General features: G+C 45.4%; 1 pseudogene; it reads right to left on the bottom strand.

Moving 5' to 3' along the window:
* The window catches only part of LOC115088677, a 70,808-nt pseudogene that overhangs the window by 5,738 nt on the left and 41,534 nt on the right, over positions 1-23,536 (bottom strand).

The following is a 23,536-nucleotide window of genomic DNA, read 5'->3' as shown; positions in this document are numbered from 1 at the left end:
ACTTTACCCGGATAAATTTATATTGGTAACTTTATGTGGATAATATTCAGTGGGAGACTTATGCGCTTAAGCCCCACTGAATATCTAGGCACTTGACTTTACCCACCCGGAATAAATTTATGTGTGTAACTTTATGTGGATATATTCAGTGGGAGACTTATGCGCTTAAGCCCCACTGAATATCTAGGCACTTGACTTTACCCCGGGATATAATTTGTGTGTGTAACTTTATGTGGATATATTCAGTGAGAGACTTATGCGCTTAAGTCCCACTGAATATCTACGCACTTTGTCTTTACCCGATAAATTTATGTGTGTAACTTTATGTGGATAATATTCAGTGGGGAGACTTATGCCCTTTAGTCCCACTGAATATCTACGCAATTGTCTTAACCCGGATATTTTTGCTGCTTGCCAGTTTACTGAATATGAACCTCCGTGGCTCGGCAGCAGGACTATAAAAGATTTCAGCTTTTGTATCATGGAATCGGAGAGAAGAGGTCCTGAGATTTGTATTCTATGTTCTATGGGCAGAAATATAGATTGCAGAGGAATTGTTGTAGCAGTACATGTGCAGATCTGAGCTGGGAAATCACAGAATATCTAGGGAACAAGCGTTACTAAAGGTTCGATTATTTCAAAGTAACATTTAATACTAAGAGACAATTTAGAAGACATTAGGAGTTTGAATCCCTCGGTTTTGATAATTATTTATCATATCTAAATAACCTCAAAGTATAGAATTAACAGTGTTTTGGGGACACAATTGATTTTAAAACTTTCCTTCACACAAGGAAGCACTTGGGGTCAGTTACACACATCTAGAAGGGAATCACAGATTTCATCATATTACACTGCAGCTCATGGTTCACAGTAGTTACTGAAAGGGTGATGTTGTCCTGGAATATAGCAAACAAAACTGTGGATTAATTTAAGTTTGGGACCGACACGGAGGGTACTGGTAAGAGCAGGTGGAGGAATAGCAGGTATTAAAAACATGGGGGGGAGCATGAATGTTGTTCTAGTTTTAGAGGTCCCTATATGCAAATATCACCTGGAACATTAGAGGGTCAAAAGGGAATAAGAAAACAGAGTGACAGTACGGTACGGTTGTGTTGAGCTTCCAACATGAATCTGCAGCAAGGCTTTGATATATTCTTAGACAAGGGAACTCAGGCAGGTTGGATGGGGCCAAATTGTCCTTTATGTGCTGACATCTACTTTGATAAAGAAATGATCTCTGAAACGATATGAAACCAATTCAGTATTCAGGATGTCAATTATGTCTCTTTCAAACATACTGGTTCTGAAAGATGCTCAAGGGTATCTCAACAAAAATGTTGCAATAATGAAACAATATTTTATTTTTATTTATTATTTTTAATGTACAGTATACATAGGGTAGATTATAGTATCTGGAGAGTTTAAATGGAAAAGCAAGTTAGGATATTGTTTGGATAAAAGGTGCTACTCACATCTAAGTTATTACATAGAACATAAGAAATTGCCATGCCTGGGTCAGACCAAGGGTCCATCAAGCCCAGCATCCGGTTTCCAAAAGAGGCCAAACCAGGCCACAAGAACCTGGCAATTACCCAAACACTAAGAAGAACCCATGCTACGGATGCAATTAATAGCAGTGGCTATTCCCTAAGTAAACTTAATTAATAGCCGTTAATGGACCTCCTCCCAAGAACTTACCCAAACCTTTTTAAACACAGCTATACTAACTGCACTAACCACATTCTCTGGCAACAAATTCAGAGTTTAATTGTGCGTTGAGTAAAAAAGAACTTGCGTCTCCGATTAGTTTTAAATGTGCCCCATGCTAACTTCATGGAGTGCCCCCTAGTCTTTCGACTATCCGAAAGAGTAAATAACCGATTCACATCTACCTGTTCTAGACCTCTCATGATTTTAAACACCTCTATCATATCCCCCTCCGTCGTCTCTTCTCCAAGCTGAAAAGTCCTAACCTCTTTAGTCTTTCCTCATAGGGGAGTTGTTCCATTCAACTTATCATTTTGGTAGCCCTTCTCTGTACCTTCTCGCATCGCAATTATATCTTTTTTTGAGATGCGGCGACCAGAATTGTACACAGTATTCAAGGTGCGGTCTCACCATGGAGCGATATAGAGGCATTATGACATTCTCCGTTTTATTCACCATTCCTTTCTAATAATTCCCAACATTCTGTTTGCTTTTTTGACTGCCGCAGCACACTGCACCGACGATTTCAATGTGTTATCCACTATGACACCTAGATCTCTTTCTTGGGTTGTAGCACCTAATATGGAACCCAACATTGTGTAATTATAGCATGGGTTATTTTTCCCTATTATGGCATCACCTTGCACTTATCCACATTAAATTTCATCTGCCATTTGGATGCCCAATTTTCCAGTCTCACAAGGTCTTCCTGCAATTTATCACAATCTGCTTGTGATTTAACTACTCTGAACAATTTTTGTGTCATCTGCAAATTTGATTATCTCACTCGTCGTATTTCTTTCCAGATCATTTATAAATATATTGAAAAGTAAGGGTCCCAATACAGATCCCTGAGGCACTCCACTGTCCACTCCCTTCCACTGAGAAAATTGCCCATTTAATCCTACTCTCTGTTCCTGTCTTTTAGCCATTTGCACATCCACAAAGGACATCGCCACCTATCCCATGACTTTTTACTTTTCCTAGAAGCCTCTCATGAGGAACTTTGTCAAAAACGCCTTCTGAAAATCCAAGTATACTATGTCTACCGGTTCACCTTTATCCACATGTTTATTAAACCCCTTCAAAAAAGTGAAGCAGATTTGTGAGGCAAGACTTGCCCTGGGTAAAGCCATGCTGACTTTGTTCCATTAGAACCAAGTCTTTCTATATGTTCTGTGATTTTGATGTTTAGAACACTTTCCACTATTTTTCTGGCACTGAAGTCAGGCTAACCGATCTGTAGTTTCCCGGATCGCCCCTGGAGCCCTTTTAAAATATTGGGGTTACATTTGCTATCCTCCAGTCTTCAGGTACAATGGATGATTTTAATGATAATTTACAAATTTTTACTAATAGGTCTGAAATTTCATTTTTAGTTCCTTCAGACTCTGGGGTATATACCATCCGGTCCAGGTGATTTACTACTCTTCGAGTTGTCAATCAGGCCTACCACAATCTTCTAGGTTCACCGTGATTTGATTCAGTCCATCTGAATCATTACCCATTGAAAACCTTCTCCATTACGGGTACCGATCCCCAACATCCTCTTCAGTAAACACCGAAGCAAAGAAATAATTTAATCTTTCCGCGATGGCCTTATCTTCTCTAAGTGCCCCTTTAAACCCCTCGATCATCTAACGGTCCAACTGACTCCCTCACAGGCTTTCTGTGAGGGAGTCAGGGATGTAGGGATTTGCAGCCAAAAAGTTTTTCGTTGCATTCGTGATACGTTTTCGTGGAGGGGTCGATTTCCGTTTTATACGAAGTATGGAGGAATTCCATAAGTTGTCGATCTGTCAATACGTTTCCCGGTTCCCATTAAAGTCAATGGGGGAAGGACTTCCAGGCTATTTTTGGCTGCAGAATTTGGGGATTACTACCTGATAATCCCCTTTTCTTAGTGTAGAGAGATGGACTCAGTACAAATGGGATAGTATCCGCGTGCTAGCATTTAGAGACGGATCTGATGTCAGCATGGGGGCGTATATATCCCCACAGGAAGCGTAGCTATTCAGTAATCTTCCTTGCAAAGCTGTTATAATGTGTGTACTGACGCTCAGTTTAAAAAGTGAAACAGGATTCCCCTGACCGATTGATAGTAGCTGGAGACCGCCAGCATTCCCAACCGGAAGGCTGGACCCTGGTAGAGTGTACGCTCTTATGGAAACAGATGACATGGCTATACCTTGAATCGGTGATAACCCATGTACGCAGGCAGCTGGGCGGGATGCTGAGTCCATCTGTCTACACTAAGGAAAAGGGGATTATCAGGTAGTAATCCCAACATTTCCTGGCGTGTAGCCAGATGGACTCAGTACAAATGGGATGTACAAAAAGCTTTACTCCCCACCTGGGTGGGAGGTCTGCCTGAGGGCCCATGTAACACCCGCCCTGGCAATGCGGAGTCCTCCCTGGCCTGGACTCCAGACGGTAGAATCTGGAAAAGGTTTGGAGGGGAGGACCATGTCGCCGCTTTAACCGATTTCCGCAGGCGATAGCATCCTGGATTCCGCCCAGGATGCCGCTTGAGCTCTGGTAGAATGAGCCTTGACTTGTAGAGGCGGGACTTTTCCAGCCCTCAACGTAAGCTGCTCGGATAACTTCTTTAATAATCCAGCGGGACGATGGGGTGGCCGAAAGGCCCGGCCTTCACCTTGTCCTCTTCCCGCTGTGCAGGACGAACAGATGGTCCGTCTTTCGTAGGTCTTGTGTAAGTTCCAAATATCTGGGCAGCAATCCGCCAATGTCGAGATGGCGCAATAAACGCCCTTCTTCAGCCCCGCCGTGGTAGGCAGGGATATAGTCTGATTAAGATGAAACTGTGAAACTACCTTAGGTAGAAAGGAGGGAACCATACGAAGATGGATAGCCTCTGGAGTGATTCTGAGAAAGGGATCACGGCAGGACAGTGCCTGTAACTTGGAGATGCGGCGTGCCGAACACACCGCCAGCAAGAATAACCATCTTCAAGGTGAGAGAACGAAGAGACAGGCCCCGAAGGGGGTCTGAAGGTGGATCCTGCGAGGAAATCCAAACAAGGTTGAGGTTCCACAAAGGTACAGGCCACTTCAGTGGCAGACGAATATGCTCGACTCCCGCAGGAAGCGAGAAACATCCCGGTGCTTGGCGATGGTCCTTGCCATCCCTCCTGGGACCATAGCAAGACAGCGCAGCCACCTGAACCTTGATGGAGCTGAGGGAGAGACCCTTCTGAAGTCCATCCTGCAGGAAATCCAACACAATAGGGATTGTGGTTGCATGTGGATTGGTGCCGTGAGTGTCGCACCATGCTTCAAATACTCTCCAGATCCGGATGTATGTGAGGGATGTGGAAAACTTGCGAGCTCGGAGGAGGGTTTCAATCACGGGCTCCGAGTAACCCCTTTTCTTCAATCTAGCCCTCTCAAGGGCCATACCGTAAGAGAGAATTGAGCCGGATCCTCGTGAAGAATGGGACCTTGATGTAGAAGGTCCCGAAGAGGAGGCAGGGGAAGGGGCTCCCCTGCCAGAAGTCTTCTCATGTCCGCATACCAGGGTCTTCTTGGCCAGTCTGGCGCCACTAGAAGAACTAGGCCCCCGGTGTCTCTGAATCCTGCGGATGACAGCGCCTAGCAGAGGCCACGGAGGAAAGGCGTACAGTAGAGTCCCTGGAAGCCATGGCTGAACCAGGGCATCGATTCCATGTGAGCACGGGTCGCGCTTGCGGCTGAAGTATCTGGGTACTTGAGCATTGGACTTGTCCGCCAGTAAAATCCATGTCCGGACACCCCCCATGATCCACGATCATCTGGAAGGCCGTGGGTGAGAGCTGCCACTCTCCCGGATTTAGGCTTTCTCTGCTGAGGAAGTCTGCTGTGGCATTGTCCTTCCCGGCAATGTGGACGGCGGAGATGTCCTGAAGATTCGCCTCTGCCCAAGTCATCAGAGGGGTGATCTCCAGAGATACCTGTCGGCTTCTGGTTCCGCCCTGACGGTTGATGTAGGCCACCGTGGTGGCGTTGTCAGACATCACTCTGACTGCTCTGTTCTGCAGTCTGTGGGCAAATTGAAGGCATGCCAGGCGGACAGCCCGGGGCCTCTAGACGGTTGATGTTCCACACCGACTCTTCTCTGTTCCACCACCCTTGTGCGGTGAGTTCTTCGCAGTGTGAGCCCCAGCCTGCTCAGGCTGGCATCTGTGGTGAGCAAGATCCACGTGGGTGAGGACATCTTCGATCCCCTGTTCATGTGGTTGGACTGCAACCACCACCGTAACTGGGTCTGCACTCGGGCTGGTAGAGGTAGGTGCGTGGAGTAGGTCCGTAGACGGGGGCTCCAGCGAGAGAGCAGGGCGTGTTGTAGAGGTCTCATATGGGCCCTCGCCCAAGGCACCACTTCCAGGGTGGATGCCATGAGACCAAGAACCTGCAGATAATCCCAAGCTGTGGGTCGACTGGCTCCCATCAAATACTGGATACGCTGCTGAAGGTGCAACATTCTCTTGGTAGTGAGACTGACCGTGTCTGCCCGGGTGTCGAACTGTACTCCCAGGTATTCCAGTGACTGGGAAGGCTGTAGGCAGCTCTTGCTGAGGTTGATAACCCAGCCCAGGCTTTCCAGAAGGGCTATCACTCTGTCGGTGGTCCAAAGGCTCTCCTCTCGAGACTTCACCCTGATCAGCCAGTCGTCTAGGTAGGGATGGACCAGAATTCCTTCCCGCCTGAGCGCCGCCGCTACTACTACTACCACCTTGGTGGAATGTCCTTGGCGACGTCGCCAACCCAAGGGCAGAGCCCGAAACTGGAAGTGGCAGCCTAGAATCTGGAAGCGTAAGTAGCGCTGATGATCCGGATGGATCGGGATATGCAGGTATGCCTCTGACAGGTCTAATGCCGTGAGGAATTCTCCTGGCTGTACTTGCGGCCTTGACGGAGCATAGAGTTTCCATGCGAAACCTCGGGACCCGTAAGTATTGATTGACGGACTTGAGGTCCAGGACAGGCCGAAAGGTACCCCCTTTCTTGGGTACCATGAAATAGATGGAATAATGTCCAGAATTCACTTCCCAGGCAGGTACTGGGATGATGGCTTTCAAGGACAGGAGCCTCGCCAGGGTAGCTTCCAATGCTGCCTTCTTGTGTATGGGACATGAAGATTCCACGAACTTGTCCGGAGGGAGATGATGAAAGTCCAGATAATATCCCTCCCGGATAACGGTAGAAGAGGGTCAACCTGCCCCCTATGGCTCCGTCCCCCCAGATGAATCGGCGGATTCTCATTGGGAGGCGTGGCCGGGACCCGAGCCCGGGCCCACTCCCCTCTTGCGCTGCTTGGACCAGAAAGGACTGATTCCTGGCCGGAGGACGTGGTCTCGGTAGCGACCCCTGTAAGGAAACGAAATGCTGGGAACTCCTGCCCCTGGAGGGCCTTGGAAAGGCACGCTGGCCCCTTCGGAACCGATCTTCCGGCAATCTGGGCACTGGAGAGGCGCCCCATGCACTGGCCAGTTTATCAAGGTCGCTGCCAAATAGAAAAGAGCCTTTAAAAGGGTAATCTGGTGAGGCGTGTTTTAGAAGGCGCATCAGCCGACCATCTTCGGATCCAGTGCTGCCTCCTGGCGGCTACGGAGGATGAAATCCCTTTAGCTGTTGTCCGGACCAGGTCAGATGCCGCATCAGTAAGGAACGAAAGATCGATTCCATGTCCGCCGCTGGAGCGTTGTTTCGAACCTGTGATAAACAGGCACGCGTCACCACCATGCAGCAGGTGGCGATCCGTAAAGATAAAGCTGCCACCTCAAAGGCCTGACGCAAAATGGCGTCCAGTCGCCGGTCATGCGGCTCCCTGAGGGCCGTCCCCCCTTCAACCGGAATGGTAGTGCGCTTGACCACAGCGCTAATCAAGGCGTCCACCTGAGGGCAAGCCAGCAGGTCCTGGGTAGCCGGTGCCAATGGGTACATGCCCTTCAGAGCCCGACCCCCCTTTGAAGGCAGCAGCTGGTGCCTCTCATTCTAAATTGATCAGTTGTTGCGCCGCCTGTAAGAATGGAAAATGGCGGGCCGTAGGACGAAGACCTTCCAGCAGGGGGTTCTGCGCCGAGGGTACCGAAGCGCTGGGACCTGTAATATCCCAATTCCGCCAGACACTGAGACACCAGGTCAGAGAGATCCTCCTTAGGGAAAAACCGCCTCATGGTTCAATATGGCTCAGTCCCTGGAGGGAGGTCCCCCTCGTCCGGGAGTTCGGACTCGTCCTGTGAGACCTCCTGGTCGGACTGATCCGGACTATCCATCGGAGGGGAGTCCCGTTCACGATAAGGTCGTGATGGTCCAGGAACCTGGATCCGCAGGAGCTGCTACTGCAGCAGCTGCCGCAGGCGCAGCCACCGCAGGAACTACAGGAGCAGCAGGAACCGCAGGGCCTGGATGGGCAGCCGTTTGCATCTGTACAAAAGCATGAATTCCCTTAAAGAGATCCACCCAGGAAATGGAGGCAGCCTCTAATCGCCGGGGTACAAGCTCCTCCGGGAAGTCCGATTGGTCGAGACTGCCCCTAACTCCGGGGTAGCCCCTGGGAACTGTCCACAAATCGTGGTTGAGACTGGTCCTGGCCCGAGGGTCGCACGGCCCCCTCACATTGGGCACACCGAAAATCTGGCTCCTCCCTGCACGTGGCCCTAAGGTGGCATGCAGAGCAGAGGCCAAGGGCTGCAATGCCTGCTGAGGACTCCGCAGTGTTCTGATCCATTGAACAATAGGCGCTAAAGAATAATATGCGGCCGCAATAGGCGCTTAATACAACAGGCGCTCAATAATCATATGCGGCAGCAATAGGCGCTTAATACAACAGGCGCTCAATAATCATATGCGGCAGCAATAGGCGCTTTATACAACAGGCGCTCAATAATCATATGCGGCAGCAATAGGCGCTTTAATACAACAGGCGCTCAATAATAGTTATGCGGCAGCAATAGGCGCTTAATACAACAGGCGCTCAATAATAATATGCGGCAGCAATAGGCGCTTAATACAACAGGCACTCAACGTGTGTACCGCAACAGGTGGCCCAAGCACCAAGAAGCGGGTTAGTCATATACGCTCAATTTGCAGTCAGTAGGTATTCAGTAAGAAGCACTCAGCAATATGCTCTCAATGTGCATTCAATAAGCTTTCAGTAATAAGCGCCCAGCAATATGCTCTCAATGTGCATTCAATAAGCTTTCAGTAATACGCTCAGCAATATGCTCGCAATGTGCATTCAATAAGCTTTCAGCAATGAGTGGGCAGCAATATGCTCTCAATGAGCATTCATTAAGCATTCAGCAATGAGTGTCAACAAGATAAGAAAAAAAAAAAAAATTAAAGTAGTCTTGGAAAAGCACGCTCAACTAGCGTGCAGGCACTCCAAACTGCTTTGGAGACGGAAATTACTGAATAGCTACACTTCCTGTGGGGATATATACGCCCCCGTGCTGACGTCAGATCAGTCTCCAACTGCTAGCACGCGGATACTATCCCATTTGTACTGAGTCCATCTGGCTACACGCCAGGAAATTGGGGTTTTCTTATCAATTTTCATGAAACTTCTGGGGAGCAATCATCACAACAACAAAAGAGCTCCAAGGTACTTAGACTGTGGCAAAGTGGCACCAAAGTGGCATGAATAGCCTAAGGCACTGTAAAGGTGCAAAGGGGTACCAGAAGTGGCAAGAGTGCTTTAACAGAGGCACAAAGCAGCAGTGAGAATGTCAAAAACACACCACAGCTTCAAAACAGAGCACCAATAGCAGATGCATGAACCATCGAAGGCAGCACGACAGGCAAAGCGGCAAGACAAGTGGCATTGACATCCAACAGCACAATGAAGGGGGAACATAGCAAGCAGATAGACTAGCACCAACACACTGAGGAACCATGAGAGTGGCAAGAATACCACAAGGAGTTAAGTGAGTCATCTGGTGTATGGCAGCAAAGCAGAATGGCAGAAAGCTGATAGGGGCAAGACAGGCTGGCAGAGTGGAGGTAGTCTGGTCCCTGTGGTTTTGATAGGGGAAAGACAGGCTGGCCCAGGCGAGAGTTCCCTTTCCTTTGTGCAGGGAAGGACTCCCTGGAACGGGTTCACCTCTAGAGTTGGGTGTACCCGGTGTTTACATTGGCGTCTAGTGAATATCCTTGGCGTCTAGTGAATTCCGACTGTACTTACGCACTTCAGCTGATGACAAAGGAACTGGAAGAGCTCTCAGAAATAAGAATACTGCTACTCAAGTCCAAATCTGCAATATCAACCTATGTTGACTTTGTACCATAGAGGTCAAACACTTTTAGGAACACAATGCCTGGACTGACAGGCACAGCAATCGAGGTCAAACACTGGTAGGAACACAAGGCCTGGATGAACAGGCACAGCTATTGAGGTCAAACACTGGTAGGAATACAAGGCCTGGATGGACAGGGATAGTAATTTTTTTTTTTTTAATTTATTTATTTTCTTATTTTAAAACGTTTCCAGCACTTCATAGTTGATTACACTCAGGTACTGTAGGTATTTCCCTATCCCCAGAGGGCATGCAATCTAAGTGAAACCCTTGTAGGACACAAGGCCTGGATGAACAGGCACAGCAATCGAGGTCAAACACTGGTAGGAACACAAGGCCTGGATGAACAGGCACAGCAATCGAGGTCAAAGACTTTTAGGAACACAATGCTTGGACTGACAGGCATAGCAATCGAGGTCAAACACTTTTAGGAACACAAGGCCTGGATGAACAGGCACAGCAATCGAGGTCAAAGACTTTTAGGAACACAAGGCCTGGATGAACAGGCACAGCAATCGAGGTCAAACACTGGTAGGAACACAAGGCCTAGATGAACAGGCACAGCAATCGAGTTCAAACACTTTTAGGAACACAAGGCCTGGATGAACAGGCATAGCATTTGAGGTCAAACACCAGTAGGAACACAAGGCCTGGATGAACAGGCACAGCAATTGAGGTCAAACACCGGTAGGAACACAAGGTCTGGATGAACAGGCACAGCAATCGAGGTCAAACACTTTTAGGAACACAAGGCCTGGATGAACAGGCGCAGCAATCGAGGTCAAACACTTTTAGGAACACAAGGCCTGGATGAACAGGCACAGCAATCGAGGTCAAACACTGGTAGGAACACAAGGCCTGGATGAACAGGCACAGCAATCGAGTTCAAACACTTTTAGGAACACAAGGCCTGGATGAACAGGCATAGCATTTGAGGTCAAACACCAGTAGGAACACAAGGCCTGGATGAACAGGCACAGCAATTGAGGTCAAACACCGGTAGGAACACAAGGTCTGGATGAACAGGCACAGCAATCGAGGTCAAACACTTTTAGGAACACAAAGCCTGGATGAACAGGCGCAGCAGTCGAGGACAGAGGTCAATCCCACCTAGGGACACAAGGCCTGGACTGACAGGCATAGCAATTGAGGTCAAACACCGGTAGGAACACAAGGCCTGGATGAACAGGCACAGCTATCGAGGTCAAACACTGGTAGGAACACAAGGCCTGCACAATAGATGGTCAGGCACAGCGATTCATGTCAGGAACATGTGCTGCAGTGCTTACATTATCTGGAGCATAGGAGGCAATTGGAGCTGCTGCAAGACTTTGAATAGCTTTTATTCATCTTGCCATTCACAGGGAAAATTTGGAAAGCCAAGCAAAGGCAGGTTTACTTTCAAAAACACTAGCATTTCCATCAACTCTGGTGTCAGCCTTGAGCGGTGAGGGCTCATGATATCCCCTGTCATTGAAAAGACGTGTTCACTGGGTACACTGGTTGGTGGACATGACAGATATTGCTGAGCCACTTTGGCTAGGTGTGGCCAGACAGTGGACTTGTGTGCCCAATATGCCAGCGGATCTGTCTGCATTTTCTCTATCGGCTCTGAGAGATACCGTGTCACTGACAGCTGTGCTGCTGTCTCCTCCTGTGCTTGGGAGGGCTCAGAGTCACTCAATCCAGCTACTTTCTCTGTCGCCCGGTGCACAACTCATGAATCTTTATGGCCAACATGCCTTGGGCATTCTGACGTGGAGGAGGAGGTACTATCTGTCACTGACACAGGGCTGCTTCTGCCTGGGCTAGCAGCACAACTCTGACGTGCCTGCTGTTTTCCACCTCTGCTTCAAGCCTAATCTGTCTCCGCCTAGGGCGTTCCTGTTCACGGACCTTTGCTAACAGCAGCTCCTTCACAAATGACAGACAATTGGTCTGTAGGGCGAGTTTACCTTTCACACGGGGATCACAGACAGAGGCGAGCATGTATGTGCGGTCGTCTGTTAAAGGCCTTAATCTGTCTTTCACCTGCTGCTGCAAAACGTCCAGACACTGCAACACCTCAGCAGTCATTCCCTCTTCCCGTTTAAAGGCCTCCAAATGTTCATCCAGGAATTTAACTATAGGGATGATGTCAGCCAAGGTGGCACTTCTGGAACTCAGCTCCTCCATGACATCCTTGAAGGGCTGCAGGATTTTTACCAGCTGACTCATGACTAACCAATCATGATGCCCTAGGGGATTCTGCACACCTATGTCTATTGTACCAGAAAGTTCATGAAGGGTTATCTGCATCTCCAGTAACCTCTCCAGCATCATAAAGGTGGAATTCCACTGGGTGGCAATGTCTTGAATGAGACGCTTGTGAGGCATCTCCAAATCAGTCTGCTTTTGTCGGAGAACCTGCCCCGCCTTGACACTTCTGTGGAAGTGTGCTGCTATGTTCCTGCACTTCTGTATTAACCTATGCAGATATTCATTCTCCTTGTCATTGGACTCCAAGCCCAGAGCTGACTTCACTACCAGGTGCAGAGTGTGTGCAAAACATCGGATGTTCTTAAACCACCCATCACTTATTGCCTTAACCATGTTTGCACCATTGTCTGTGACAAAGAACCCTGCCTGCGTTTTCCTGTCTCGCTGGTGTAGTTGCCAGCCCTCCAGCATCTTTCTGATGCATGCTAGAATATTGGCTGCAGTATGGGCCTGGTCCGTCAGGTGGGTGTGCAGTAAAGCCCACCTCCACCCTGATACTTCTTCAGTAATAGAGCTGCTGGCTGCCCCTTCCTCTGCCATGTCCCACCAGTGTGCTGTCAGAGAGAGGTAAGAGTGTGCAGCATTCATGGCTGTCCAGATATCACAGGTGAAATGCACTCTTCCGTCTGCCTTACCTAGCAGTGCTTGCAAGCGACTGCGACACTGCTTGTACAGGCTGGGGATGACCTTTCTACTAAATGTGGTTCTGCACGGGATTTTGTAATTTGGTTGTACGACCTTCAAAAAACGCTTGAAACCCGCATTCTGCACTAGCTGCAAGGGCTGGTCATCAAGGGCAATCATTTCCCCAATGCTCCTGGTTACAACTTTTGAAGCTGCCTGCCTCCTACCCCGGGATAGCGTTACCGCACTCCACCCCATTTCCTCCATGGTGGTTTGTCGCTTCTGCCACATGTCAGGGGGTTGATGGCGTGCCACCTGACTGCTAGAAGGGTATGAGGGCGTGGGCAGACTCTGCTGCTTTCCTACCACTGCACACTGATTGGAAGGGGTTCCCCGACTAGAACTGCCACCATCCTCAGATGGCAGTAATCTTGTTGGGTGTTGCCTCTTCATATGATGGTTCATGCCAAAATTAGATAGATGTCCCATTTGCTTGCCTCTGCTAATATCCCTGGCACAGTAATTACACCGAGCATAACGCGGGTCTTCCGTCACTTTAAAGTGTTTCCAAATCGGAGATGTCTTTCGTGATCCTCCCCTCTCTAACACCTTGGGGGTGGATGCCTAGCACTGGAGTTGAGGTAGTGGGTGTACCCTGAGAAGCAATGCCAGAGGGGGCACCAATCACCCTCTGTCCCGGTACTGACTGCTCTTCCTCCTCCTCGATATCACTGTCATCTCTCCCCTGCTGCACAATTCTGGAGGCTAAGACAGGACTAACTGATTCTACCGAAGATTCGTCAGCTATTACGTCTTCCATATCTGATGAGAATCCCACCCAAGAAGATTCTTCATCTGAATCAGAAGCTAACAGTGACTGTGCTACCTTGTGAACGCTAAGTGTTAGTCGAGACTTCTGCCCCCCTGCTGCTTTTGTGTGTCTACATTTTGTCTGGTATGACTCTGCCTCCCCTTCCCTCTCCTCCAAAATTACAGGGCCAGAAACAAGTGGTGGCAATGGCGATGTATCATGGTCAGATTTCGTTTTTTTTGGCATGGAACTGCCATCTCCTACAAAGAGTTTAGATTGCGACAGTTGCCTTTTTAGCTGTACTGGTGGTGTTGCACTAGTGTCTTTTAGGGTGCTTCCTCTGCCAGTCCCAATAAGTCGATTGCATCTCTCTTTCCCTGACATTATGGATTTTATGTCACTGAGTGATAACACTGCCCACTGGCCCACAATAATAATGTTCAGTCTGTTTAAAATGCCCACTGCCCACTGTCACACTGCCTGCCTGGCTGTGCACTAATGTGTGTGGAGTGCACACAGAACTAGCTTGCTTGTAAGCACAAAAGAGGCAGAGAACTCCCCGGGCACTTGACTGCACAGACCCACTCAATGACAATGTTCAGTCTGTTTAAAATGCCCACTGCACTGACAGACTAAGTAATTGGAATTTAATAAAGCAGGAATTTTTGTCACTCCAGAAAAATGGATGACATTGAAAATAATATCTTTCTCCAAGCCAGCCCAACACCCTCAATGGTAAATGGTGGTCAGTGCTAGGTGACCTAGCACAGTCAACTTCTCTTCTCAGTCAGAGATGAGTATGACCAAAATAAACTGCTTGAAAGAAACAGGAATACTAGTGACTGTAGCTGACCCCTGGCACTACAGCAAGACAAGGAATATTTTTCTTTCCTTTGCTAGCCTGGTATCTCTTCTCTATCAGTTCTGCTTCTGCCTGCCTGCCTGCCTCTTCCACCCAGCCCAGCCCACCTCCCCACAGAATCGCTGGAAATAACTGCGTGCCTCCTCGTGCTGCTGTTTATATACTGCTGGCTCGTCACTAAAATCCACAGAGAGCACTGAATGACAGCGCGATTGGCTGCATTCAGTGCTGCTCAAAAAATGTCAGCGCAGATACGCTGCGTTCCGGTATCCATGCCGACCTGTCCGACCCTTTCCTGTGAGTCACTGCAACTCACAGGAAAGGGTCAGACAGGTTGGCATGGTTACTGCAAGGGCACCGCCATTTTGTAATCCTGGGTACTAGCTCGCAGCTAATGGTGGTGAGGAAAAGTGCGCGCCTTGTGGCGCGCTGAATAAAACAGAAATCTGTTTTATACATGGGGAGTCGCGATGCGTTTCGCCTCCCCATGTATTTATTATTTTATTTTATTTAAATTCTTTTAATATACCGATGCTCAAGATCAGGTCTTATCGTACCGGTTTACAATAAACTAGGGGGAACCAGTTAACAATGAAAGCAAAAAAGTTACATTATAACAGGGAAGTGGAACTAGGCTTGTTAGCAAAAGGATAGGATAAACAATTTCTAACTGGAGAGAAGAGGGCATATAAGCAGGAGAAAGTGCTTACAAGGTAGGAATTATATACAAAGTGCAGCATTTGAATTATATACGAATTTACATTGTGTATACTATTAAGCATGTTTTATCAAAGTGCAATTTTGATAAAACATTGATAAAGTATTTAACAGATAGCAAAAAATAAGTTGCAGATTACAAATTCGTGGAAAACAGATGCACACCTCTAATGGTAAACTGCTCACTATCTCAAGGAATCTTCCCGGACATACTCAAAATTGCCACCCTCAAACCCCTTCTTAAGAAAGCAAATCTGGATCCTAGAGAACCCAACAACTTCCGACCTATTTCCAATCTACCTTTTCTAGCAAAGATCATAGAAAAAATAGTCAACACCCAATTATTAGAATACCTGGAAGATCACAACATTCTCCAGTCATCGCAATATGGATTTCGCAAAGCGCTAAGCACCGAATCCCTCCTCATCTCCCTCACAGACCATCTCATCATGGGTATGGACTCCGGGCACTCCTTCCTTCTAATACTCCTAGACATCTCGGCAGCATTTGACACGGTGAATCATTCCACTCTCCTTAAACGAATTTCGGACATCGGGATAACAGGTACGGCTTTCAAATGGTTCGACTCCTTTCTCACGAGCAGAGGCTACAAAGTAAAGATCAACAACAAGGAATCTCTGCTCATCAACACCACAAGAGGTGTTCCACAGGGCTCCTCTGTCTCCTACTCTATTCAACCTATACCTTCTCCCCTTTTGCCAGCTGCTTACGAATCTTTAACTCAAACACTATCTCTACACCGACGATGTCCAAATCCTGATCCCTATAACCAAATCCCTCACAAAAACACTGAAATTCTGGGACAAATGCCTCCAAGTAATCAACAACCTCCTTACCACCTTAAACCTTGTGCTCAACACGTCCAAGACAGAAATGCTCCTAATATCTCTCAACCACAAAGATAGCCTACACTCAAGTCACACCAACACCCTGGTCAACCAAGCAAGAGACCTCGGAGTTATAATTGATAACCAGCTAAATCTAAAAAAGTTCATCACCAACACAACCAAAGACAGCTTCTTCAAACTTCAGGTATTAAAAAGACTCAAACCGCTATTGTATTTTCAAGACTTCAGATCGGTACTCCAGGCTATTATATTCTCCAAAGTAGATTACTGCAATCCCATTCTGCAAGGCCTTCCCACTTCCTCCACCAAACCGCTTCAGATGCTACAAAATTCGGCCGCCAGAATTTTAACAAACTCCAATAGAAGAGACCACATCTCACCTATCTTGAAAAACCTACATTGGCTCCCAGTAAACTTCAGAATTCTACACAAGTGTCTCACCATCATCCATAAAGCTATCTACAACAAAAAACCCATCGATCTACACTACTCACTCACGCTACACTTCTCATCCAGACCCATCAGAGAAGCATACAAAGGTACGCTACACACACCATTACATCATTACATCATTACGTTCCAGTAATGATGTAAGGAAATAAATGCTAAATCATGTTACAAGTTACCACGAGGTTGGCTCCTTGCCCCTCACATATTCTCTTGTATATTGCACTTTATCTTCGTTTTCCCCTTTCTTGTTTCCTACTCCCAGTTAAGGCATCCTTGTTATAATGTAACTTTATACTCCTTCAATTTGTCTCTTGTTGTTTGGTTTGGTTACAGTTACTGCATTGTTTGATGTAAACAGAGTTGATTTGATTTGTATCAAGAAAATCGGTATATAAAAGCCTTAAATAAATAAATTAATTAATCAATCAGTCCTAAGTTTTATGAACTAATACTATTTTAGTCAGGAACATTTGATAGTCTACAGCCCTAAGTATAGGAGACTAAGTACTAGAGATGTGAATCGTGTGATCGATCGTCTTAACGATCGATTTCGGCTGGGGGGGGGGAGGGAATCTGATAGTCACGGTTTTGTTTTTTTAAATATCGTGTAAATCGTAAATCGGGGGAGGGCGGGAAAACCGGCACACTAAAACATCCCTAAAACCCACCCCGACCCTTTAAAATAAATCCCCCACCCTCCCGAACCCCCCCAAAATGCCTTAAATTACCTGGGGTCCAGAGGGGGGGGTCCCGGTGTGATCTTTTACTCTCGGGCCTCCGGTGCCTTGTAGAAATGGCGCCGGCACCATTTTGTTTTTTGTCCCCCGACGTCAGGAGCGTAGGAGATCACTCCCGGACCCCCGCAGGACCCCCAGGGACTTTTGGCCAGCTTGGGGAGGCCTCCTGACCCCCCCAAGCTGGGGGGGTCAGGAGGCGTTGTAGAAATGGCGCCTCCGGCGCCATTTCTACAATGCACCGGAGGCCCGAGAGTAAAAGATCACACCGGGACCCCCCCCTCTGGACCCCAGGTAATTTAAGGCATTTGGGGGGGGTTCAGGAGGGTGGGGGATTTATTTTAAAGGGTCGGGGTGGGTTTTAGGGTTGTTTTAGTGTGCCGGTATTCCCGCCCTCCCCCTTCCCCTCCCCCTCCCCCCGATTTTTGATGATAAATCGGGGGAATTGCTATTACGTATCGCCTCTAATGATTTTTGATGATTTAAAATATATCGGACGATATTTTAAATAGTCAAAAAACGATTCACCTCCCTACTAAGTACACATTTGATAATATTCAGTCCTGAGTACAAGTGATTATTATAGTCCTATGTATGATTAGATATTATTTATTTCTGAGACTAGATATTATTTATTTCTATGGTAGCCATGACTTTGGCTTTTCCTCCTCCCAGTTCTAGTGCCCCTGTTTTATTGTAACTTTCATTCACTTTTTCTCTCTTCGCCTATTGTTCACGTTGATGTTAATGTTATTGCACAGATGTTTATTGTAAACCGACACGATATGATTGGTATCATGAGTGTCGGTATAAAAAAGCCCTAAATAAATAAATAAATAATGGAGTGATATAGAGGCATTATGACATTTTCCGTTTTATTAACCATTCCCTTCCTAATAATTCCTAACATTCTATTTGCTTTTTTGACTGCTGCAGCACACTGAGCCGACGATTTTAAAGTATTATCCACTATGAATCCTAGATCTTTTTCCTGGATGGTAGCTCCTAATATGGAACCTAACATCGTGTAACTACAGCAAGGGTTATTTTTCCCTATATGCAACACCTTATACTTGTCCACATTAAATTTCATCTGCCATTTGGATGCCCAATCTTCCAGTCTTGCAAGGTCCTCCTGTAATGTATCACAGTCTGCTTGTGATTTAACTAGTCTGAATAATTTTGTATCATCCGCAAATTTGATAACCTCACTCATTGTATTCCTTTCCAGATCATTTATATATATATTGAAAAGCTCTGGTCCAAGTACAAATCCATGAGGCACTCTACTGTTTACCCTTTTCCACTGAGAAAATTGACCATTTAATCCTACTCTCTGTTTCCTGTCTTTTAACCAGTTTGTAATCCACGAAAGGACATCGCCTCCTATTCCATGAATTTTTAGTTTTCTTAGAAGCCTCTCATGAGGGACTTTGTCAAACGCCTTCTGAAAATCCAAATACACTACATCTACCGGTTCACCTTTATCATACTCACCAAGAGATATCTGAACATCAGCTATAATCCTCTCCTGGCGTTGGAAAGGCGCTGGAATAGCAGCCAGTTCACAAATGGCTCTCATGATTCTGTCCCAGAAGGCGAGCAAGTCCTCAGGGTTCTCAAGGGTGCGCACGCTCTCAGATGAAACAGTGAAAATGATGCTCTCGCTAGCGAGCTCTGCCCATGGAGCTGGGTAATGGCGGATGGTTTTTAGCCAGTTAGACAGATTGGTCTTTCCTGTAGCATTGTGGAAAAATAAATCAGAGCCTATAGTGTCATATAAATAGGTAAGTTAAGCAAGAAGACAGCAAAGATAGTTTCATAATGTGCATGCTTTTAAGTATGGGGAAAAGGGGGTGTGGTTACATAAGGAAATGAAAGGTACACCTAGCGGTTTCATGTCGAAATCACCAAGCATACTGTTTGGTGCATACCTTGTGGCTGTTACAATGCAGGCACAAAAGAAAATATGTGGTGTGTGTGTGTGAGAGAGAGAAAGAGAGTGTGAGTGTGAGTGTGTGTGTGTGTGTGTGTGTGAGGGTAAGAGAGTGTGTGAGAGCGAGTGTGTGTGTGTGTGTGAGAGAGTGTGTGTGTGTGTGTGTGGGTAAGAGAGTGTGTGAGAGCGAGTGTGTGTGTGTGTCAGGCAGATTCTCAAAGGGAAACAAAGTTCCCAAGGACCTTCAACCACTAGGGGGAGCCAGAAAATACACCCAGTGTATATTAGGTAATTTATGGAACTGTTCAGCATAAGAATTGGGATATATTGGGGAACACAAGAGAAGCAGTTTAAAGATGATTTTCAATTATTACAATTGACAAATACATATTATTTCACCTAACAAGTGACTAAGAGTAAATAAACTGAAGGTTAAGCCCCAGAAAACCGAGATATTATGGGTAAGACACCCTCTATTTCTTTTTCTGCTCTTCTTTTATCTTTAGAAGGAATTAATTTGCCAGTGAAATCCAAGGTTTTCATCTTGGGGATTATGTTCAACTCTGAACTCACTTTTCAAGATCAGATCTCTAGAGTTGTGCGATCTTGCTTTGCTCATCTCCATGTTATTTATAATTTGTGTTCTTACCTTGTCAGAAAGTGTTATTTTTCTTTTCTTATGTGTTGTATATGTTTTATAAATAGTCTGTTATATGTATTGATGTTTTTATTGATTGTGCTTGCCCAAAGCTTCTTAAGAACATAAGAACATGCCATACTGGGTCAGACCAAGGGTCCATCAAGCCAAGTATCCTATTTCCAACAGTGGCCAATCCAAGTCACAAGAACCTGGCAAGTACCCAAACATTAAATAAATCTCAAGCTACTATTGCTTATTACTTAATAGCAATTTATGAATTACGACAAGTGAAGTAATCAAATTTGCAGATGATACAAAACGGTTCAGAGTAGTTACATCACAAGCAGATTGTGATAAATTGCAGGAAGACCTTGTGAGGCTGGAAAGTTGGGCATCAAAATGGCAGATGAAATTTGATGTGGATAAGTGCAAGGTGATGTATATAGGGAAAAATAACCCATGCTATAGTTACACAATTTTATTTATTTATTTATTTTTGGTTTTTATATACCAATCTTCCTGCATTAGATACAAATCAAACCGGTTTACAAAGAACGTAAAACTTGCCTGTAGGCTATACATTGAACCTTGAACATTAACCTTGAAAGAACCTGGAACAACAAATTGAATTATGAAACAATACAGTCACAATAAGCAATTGATTCCATTAAATTGGTCTTAGATATTATTAGGTTGAAGCAGAAGATATGAAGTGAAAAAGATAGGAGAAAAAAGGGAGGAGAAAGGCAGAATAATACCAAAGGGTAATAGGAGTGCTCTTCAAGGGAAATAAATTAGAGAAAAAAGAAAAGTAAAATATGAAAGCAGAAATAAAACAAGCCTATCTTGAGGTGAGGAAAGAACAGAGATATGTAGCGAAAAGAGGAGAAAAAATGTTAGGTTCCATATTAGGTGCCACAACCCAAGAAAGAGATCTAGGCGTCATAGTGATTAACACATTGAAATCATCGGTTCAGTGTGCTGCGGCAGTCAAAAAAGCAAACAGAATGTTGGGAATTATTAGAAAGGGAATGGTGAATAAAACGGAAAATGTCATAATGCCTCTGTATCGCTCCATGGTGAGACCGCACCTTGAATACTGTGTACAATTCTGGTCGCCGCATCTCAAAAAAGATATAATTGCAATGGAGAAGGTACAGAGAAGGGCTACCAAAATGATAAGGGGAATGGAACAACTCCCCTATGAGGAAAGACTAAAGAGGTTAGGACTTTTCAGCTTGGAGAAGAGACGGCTGAGGGGGGATATGATAGAGGTGTTTAAAATCATGAGAGGTCTAGAACGGGTAGATGTGAATTGGTTTTTTATTCTTTCGGATAGTAGAAAGACTAGGGGCACTCCATGAAGTTAGCATGGGGCACATTTAAAACTGATCGGAGAAAGTTCTTTTTCACTCAACACACAATTAACCTCTGGAATTTGTTGCCAGAAGATGTGGTTAGTGCAGTTAGTATAGCTGTGTTTAAAAAAGGATTGGATAAGTTCTTGGTGCTATTAATTAAGTTGACTTAGATAATAACCACCGCTTTTATTAGCAACTGTAACATGGAATAGACTTAGTTTTTGGGGTACTTGCCAGGTTGTTATGGCCTGGATTGGCCACTGTTGGAAACAGGATGCTGGGCTTGATGGACCCTTGGTCTGACCCAGCATGGCTTGTTCTTATGTTCTTATTTGTCTAGGAAATTATCAAACTTTTTTAAACCCAGTTACACTAACTGCTGTAACCACATCCTCTGGCAATGAATTCCAGAGCTTAACTATTGGCTGAGTGAAAACGAATTTTCTTCAATTTGTTTTAAATGAGCTACTTTCTAACTTATATTATCTGAGAGAGTAAATAACTGATTCACATTAAATTGTTCAAGTCTTTTCATGATTTTCTAGACCTCTATCATAAGAACATAAGAATTGCCATACTGGGTCAGTCCAAATGTCCATCAAGTCAAATATCCTGTTTCCAACAGTGGCCAATCCAGGCTACAAGTACCTGGTAAGTAGCCAAACACTAAGTAGATCACATACTACCACTGCCAGCAATAGCAGTGGCTTCTTCCCAAGTCAACCCGATCAATAGCGGTCAGTGGGCTTCTCTTCCAAGAACCTATCCAAACCATGGAGGGATACAGAGGCTTCCCTTCCCAATAATTTCCAACATTCTGTTTGCTTTTTTGTCTGCTGCAGCACACTGAGCTGACAATTTTAAAGTATTATCCACTATGATGCCTAGATCTTTTTCCTGGGTGGTAGCTCCTAATATGGATCCTAACATCGTGTAACTACAGCATGGATTCTTTTTCCCTATATGCAACACCTTGCACTAGTCAATATTAAATTTCATCTGCCATTTGAATGCCCAATCTTCCAGTCTCACAAGGTCCTCCTGCAATTTATCACAATCTGTTATGATTTAACTACATTGAATAATTTTGTATCTTCTGCAAATTTGATAACCTCACTCGTCGTATTCCTTTCCAGATCATTTATAAATTATAAATATATTGAAAAGCACCGGTCCAAGTACAAATCCCTGAGGGACTCTACTGTTTAATCCTTTTCCACTGAGAAAATTGACCATTTAATCCTACTCTCTGTTTCCTGTATTTTTAACTACTCTGTAATCCACGAAAGGACATCGCCTCCTATCCTATGACTTTTTAGTTTTCTTAGAAGCCTCTTATGAGGGACTTTGTCAAACGCCTTCTGAAGATCCAAATACACTACATCTACCGGTTCACCTTTATCCACATGTTTATTAACCCCTTCAAAAAAATGAAGCAGATTTGTGAGCAAGACTTCCCATAGGTAAATCCATGCTGACTGTATTCCATTAAACCATGTCTTTCTATATGTTCTGTGATTTTGATCTTTAAAATAGTTTCCACTATTTTTCCCAGATCTGAAGTCAGGTTCAGTGGTCTATAGTTTCCCAGATCGCCCCTGGAGCCCTTTTTAAATATTGGAGTTAAAGTGGCCACCCTCCAGTCTTCAGGTGCAATAGATGATTTTAATGATAATTTACAATTTTTAACTAATAGATCAGAAATTTCATTTTTGAGTTCCTTTATTATCCTGGGATGCATACCATCTGGTCCAGGTAATTTGCTACTCCTTAATTTCTCAATCTGGCCTACTACATCTTCCAGGTTCACAGTGATTTCGTTCAGTTCATCTGACTCATCATCCTTGAAAACCACCTCCGGAACTGGTATCTCCCCAACATCCTCATTAGTAAACCCAGAAACAAAGAATTAATTTAGTCTTTCTGCAATGGCCTTATCTTCCCTAAGAGCCCCTTTAACCCCTCAGTCATCTAATGGTCCAACCGACTCCCTCACAGGTTTCTTGCTTCGGATATATTTTTAAAAAATTGTATTATGAGTTTTTGCCTCTACGGCCAACTTCATTTCAAATTCTGTCTTCGCCTGCCTTACCAATGTTTTACACTTAATTTGACAATGCTTATGCTTTTTCCTATTTTCTTCAGATGGATCCTTCTTCAAATTTTTGAAGAATTTTTTTTTGGCTAAAATAGCCTCTTTCACCTCATCTTTTAACCATGCCTTCCTTCCCCCTTTCTTAATGATTGGAATACATCTGGACTGCACT

The sequence above is a fragment of the Rhinatrema bivittatum genome, chromosome 3 (assembly GCF_901001135.1).
Source record: "Rhinatrema bivittatum chromosome 3, aRhiBiv1.1, whole genome shotgun sequence".
In the NCBI taxonomy this organism is placed as follows: Eukaryota; Metazoa; Chordata; class Amphibia; order Gymnophiona; family Rhinatrematidae; genus Rhinatrema; species Rhinatrema bivittatum.
Note: the sequence above shows the minus strand (reverse complement) of the source record. Positions and strands in the feature narration are given on the sequence as shown.